This window comes from Carettochelys insculpta, unplaced genomic scaffold (genome assembly GCF_033958435.1).
Source record: "Carettochelys insculpta isolate YL-2023 unplaced genomic scaffold, ASM3395843v1 scaffold_0042, whole genome shotgun sequence".
NCBI classification, from domain to species: Eukaryota; Metazoa; Chordata; order Testudines; family Carettochelyidae; genus Carettochelys; species Carettochelys insculpta.
The window spans coordinates 27,501-32,500 of NW_027439079.1; the positions used below are offsets into that span (position 1 = coordinate 27,501).

The window sequence follows — 5,000 nt, forward strand, 5'->3', positions numbered from 1 at the left end:
GGCACCAGGTCAACCTCCGCTGCTTTCAGCGGGGGTTGACCTGGTGGCCGATTCCCTCCCCGGGCACCAGGTCAACCTCCGCTGCTTTCAGCGGGGGTTGACCTGGTGGCCGATTCGCTCCCCGGGCACCAGGTCAACCTCCGCTGCTTTCAGCGGGGGTTGACCTGGTGGCCCATTCGCTCCCCGGGCACCAGGTCAACCTCCGCTGCTTTCAGCGGGGGTTGACCTGGTGGCCGATTCCCTCTCCGGGCACCAGGTCAACCTCCGCTGCTTTCAGCGGGGGTTGACCTGGTGGCCGATTCCCTCCCCGGGCACCAGGTCAACCTCCGCTGCTTTCAGCGGGGGTTGACCTGGTGGCCGATTCGCTCCCCGGGCACCAGGTCAACCTCCGCTGCTTTCAGCGGGGGTTGACCTGGTGGCCGATTCCCTCCCCGGGCACCAGGTCAACCTCCGCTGCTTTCAGCGGGGGTTGACCTGGTGGCCCATTCGCTCCCCGGGCACCAGGTCAACCTCCGCTGCTTTCAGCGGGGGTTGACCTGGTGGCCCATTCGCTCCCCGGGCACCAGGTCAACCGCACCCTTTTTCGGCCGCCTTCGCCTCCAAATTTTTCCCCCCGTTTCCTTGCCCACTCCTCGGTCACTTCATACGCCCTCCCCCTTACATCCACCGTACGCAACACCTCCACCGGGCTTAATAGTCCACAACCGAGACCCAGGGCCTTCCCCGCTCTCAACAACCTCCACCCACGGTCCCCCTCCACCGGGCTTAATAGTCCACAACCGGGACCCAGGGCCTTCCCCGCTCTCAACAACCTCCACCCACGGTCCCCCTCCACCGGGCTTAATAGTCCACAACCGGGACCCAGGGCCTTCCCCGCTCTCAACAACCTCCACCCACGGTCCCCCTCCACCGGGCTTAATAGTCCACAACCGAGACCCAGGGCCTTCCCCGCTCTCAACAACCTCCACCCACGGTCCCCCTCCACCGGGCTTAATAGTCCACAACCGGGACCCAGGGCCTTCCCCGCTCTCAACAACCTCCACCCACGGTCCCCCAAGACGCACGTTCCAAGCCTTAACCCTCAGACCATCCACCCCCCGGGGGGGACCCCACACCCACCTGACCCCAACTCACTCCCACCAAAAACACCACCACCGCCACCGCCTCAACGGCCTGCCCAACCCAGCACTCCCACACACACACCTGCCCCACCAACGCTCCACACACGCTTTCTTCCCTCTCCCCGACCCGACCCAAGCCATCGCACCGCACCGGGTGAGGGCCTTAGCTTCCTCGCCCGCCCCCCCGCCCCCGACACGCAGGCAGGCAGAGGGAAAGGCCTCAGCGCCCCCCAGGACCGTCGCGCCGCCTTGGCCTCACGGCTTCCCTGCTCCCGCACGGCAGACACACGCCCCGCTCTACCCCCGCTGGGGCCAAAAGCTGCCTACGGCACCTGGGATTCCCAGGCGGTCACCCATCCAGGTACTAGCCAGGCCCGGGACGGTTTACCTTCCGAGATCGGACGAGATCGGGGGCATTCGGTCCGGTATGGCCGTAGGCCCCCGCCTCCCCGGGCTTTAGCGTCAGCAGCCTGGCCTCAGTCAGCCGGGCCCAAACAATTAACCCGGAGGCCGGGCCGAGGGAAAACTTCCTCCGAGCCGGCCCAAGGGGAAGGGAGGACGAGGACGCCGGGCCCGGGAGGTGACAGGACGTGCACGTCAGACCCGGGAAGCTGTGCGCCCCGAGGTTAACCCCCGGGCCGGGGCGGGGAGAGAAAAATGTTCTAAGTCCGGTAGGGACAGCAGGTCAACCCCGGTCCGAGGCGGGGAGAGAAATTTTCCAAGTCCGGCAGGGACAGCAGGTCAACCCCGGCCGCCGTAGCAGAGGTTGACCTGGTGTCCGATTCGCTCCCCGGGCACCAGGTCAACCTCGGGCGCTTTAGCGGAGGTTGACCTGGTGTCCGATTCGCTCCCCGGGCACCAGGTAAACCGTGGCCGCTTTCAGCGGAGGTTGACCTGGTGGCCGATCCCCTCCTCGGGCTCCAAGTCCGGCAGGGACAACAGGTCAACCCCGGTTCCGGGCGGGGAGAGAAAAATTTTCTAAGTCCGGCAGGGACAGCAGGTCAACCCCGGCCGCCGTAGCAGAGGTTGACCTGGTGTCCGATTCGCTCCCCGGGCACCAGGTCAACCTCGGGCGCTTTAGCAGAGGTTGACCTGGTGTCAGATTCGCTCCCCGGGCACCAGGTCAACCTCGGGCGCTTTAGCAGAGGTTGACCTGGTGTCCGATTCGGTCCCCGGGCACCAGGTAAACCGTGGCCGCTTTCAGCGGAGGTTGACCTGGTGGCCGATCCCCTCCTGGGGCTCCAAGTCCGGCAGGGACAGCAGGTCAACCCCGGTCCCAGGCGGGGAGAGAAAAAATTTCTAAGTCCTTCAGGGACAACAGGTCAACCCCGGTTCCGGGCGGGGAGAGAAAAATTTTCTAAGTCCGGCAGGGACAACAGGTCAACCCCGGTTCCGGGCGGGGAGAGAAAAATTTTCTAAGTCCGGCAGGGACAGCAGGTCAACCCCGGCCGCTTCAGCGGAGGTTGACCTGGTGTCCGATTCGGTCCCCGGGCACCAGGTAAACCGTGGCCGCTTTCAGCGGAGGTTGACCTGGTGGCCGATCCCCTCCTCGGGCTCCAAGTCCGGCAGGGACAGCAGGTCAACCCCGGCCGCTTTAGCAGAGGTTGACCTGGTGTCCGATTCGCTCCCCGGGCACCAGGTAAACCGTGGCCGCTTTCAGCGGAGGTTGACCTGGTGGCCGATCCCCTCCTCGGGCTCCAAGTCCGGCAGGGACAGCAGGTCAACCCCGGCCGCTTTAGCAGAGGTTGACCTGGTGTCCGATTCGCTCCCCGGGCACCAGGTAAACCGTGGCCGCTTTCAGCGGAGGTTGACCTGGTGGCCGATCCCCTCCTCGGGCTCCAAGTCCGGCAGGGACAACAGGTCAACCCCGGTCCCAGGCGGGAGAGAAAAATTTTCTAAGTCCGGCAGGGACAACAGGTCAACCCCGGTCCCAGGCTGGAGAGAAAAATTTTCTAAGTCCGGCAGGGAGAACAGGTCAACCCCGGTCCCAGGCGGCAGAGAAAAATTTTCTAAGTCCGGCAGGGACAGCAGGTCAACCCCGGTCCCAGGCTGGAGAGAAAAATTTTCTAAGTCCGGCAGGGACAGCAGGTCAACCCCGGCCGCTTTAGCAGAGGTTGACCTGGTGTCCGATTCGCTCCCCGGGCACCAGGTCAACCTCTGGCGCTTTAGCAGAGGTTGACCTGGTGTCAGATTCGCTCCCCGGGCACCAGGTCAACCTCGGTCGCTTTAGCAGAGGTTGACCTGGTGTCCGATTCGCTCCCCGGGCACCAGGTAAACCGTGGCCGCTTTCAGCGGAGGTTGACCTGGTGGCCGATTCCCTCCTCGGGCTCCAAGTCCGGCAGGGACAGCAGGTCAACCCCGGTCCCAGGCGGGGAGAGAAAAAATTTCTAAGTCCGGCAGGGACAACAGGTCAACCCCGGTCCCAGGCTGGAGAGAAAAATTTTCCAAGTCCGGCAGGGACAGCAGGTCAACCCCGGCCGCTTCAGCTGAGGTTGACCTGGTGTCCGATTCGCTCCCCGGGCACCAGGTAAACCGTGGCCGCTTTCAGCGGAGGTTTACCTGGTGGCCGATCCCCTCCTCGGGCTCCAAGTCCGGCAGGGACAACAGGTCAACCCCGGTCCCAGGCGGGAGAGAAAAATTTTCTAAGTCCGGCAGGGACAACAGGTCAACCCCGGTCCCAGGCTGGAGAGAAAAATTTTCTAAGTCCGGCAGGGACAGCAGGTCAACCCCGGCCGCTTTAGCAGAGGTTGACCTGGTGTCCGATTCGCTCCCCGGGCACCAGGTCAACCTCTGGCGCTTTAGCAGAGGTTGACCTGGTGTCAGATTCGCTCCCCGGGCACCAGGTCAACCTCGGTCGCTTTAGCAGAGGTTGACCTGGTGTCCGATTCGCTCCCCGGGCACCAGGTAAACCGTGGCCGCTTTCAGCGGAGGTTGACCTGGTGGCCGATTCCCTCCTCGGGCTCCAAGTCCGGCAGGGACAGCAGGTCAACCCCGGTCCCAGGCGGGGAGAGAAAAAATTTCTAAGTCCGGCAGGGACAACAGGTCAACCCCGGTCCCAGGCTGGAGAGAAAAATTTTCCAAGTCCGGCAGGGACAGCAGGTCAACCCCGGTCCCAGGCGGGAGAGAAAAATTTTCTAAGTCCGGCAGGGACAACAGGTCAACCCCGGTCCCAGGCGGCAGAGAAAAAATTTCTAAGTCCGGCAGGGACAACAGGTCAACCCCGGTCCCAGGCGGGAGAGAAAAATTTTCTAAGTCCGGCAGGGACAACAGGTCAACCCCGGTCCCAGGCGGCAGAGAAAAAATTTCTAAGTCCGGCAGGGACAACAGGTCAACCCCGGTACCGGGCGGGAGAGAAAAAATTTCTAAGTCCGGCAGGGACAACAGGTCAACCCCGGTCCCAGGCTGGAGAGAAAAAATTTCTAAGTCCGGCAGGGACAACAGGTCAACCCCGGTCCCAGGCGGCAGAGAAAAAATTTCTAAGTCCGGCAGGGACAACAGGTCAACCCCGGTCCCAGGCGGGAGAGAAAAATTTTCTAAGTCCGGCAGGGACAACAGGTCAACCCCGGTCCCAGGCGGGAGAGAAAAATTTTCTAAGTCCGGCAGGGACAACAGGTCAACCCCGGTCCCAGGCGGGAGAGAAAAATTTTCTAAGTCCGGCAGGGACAACAGGTCAACCCCGGTCCCAGGCGGCAGAGAAAAATTTTCTAAGTCCGGCAGGGACAACAGGTCAACCCCGGTCCCAGGCTGGAGAGAAAAAATTTCTAAGTCCGGCAGGGACAACAGGTCAACCCCGGTCCCAGGCGGGAGAGAAAAAATTTCTAAGTCCGGCAGGGACAACAGGTCAACCCCGGTCCCAGGCGGGAGAGAAAAAATTTCTAA

General features: G+C 62.8%; 1 non-coding gene across 1 annotated transcript; it reads right to left on the reverse strand.

Annotated features, from left to right (window-relative positions):
- Window positions 1–1,441: 1,441 nt before the first annotated feature.
- On the reverse strand, window positions 1,442–1,560 carry LOC142006136 (5S ribosomal RNA). Its single transcript, XR_012643249.1, has one exon. It is a non-coding gene; the product is annotated as a 5S ribosomal RNA (ribosomal RNA).
- Window positions 1,561–5,000: the final 3,440 nt, after the last annotated feature.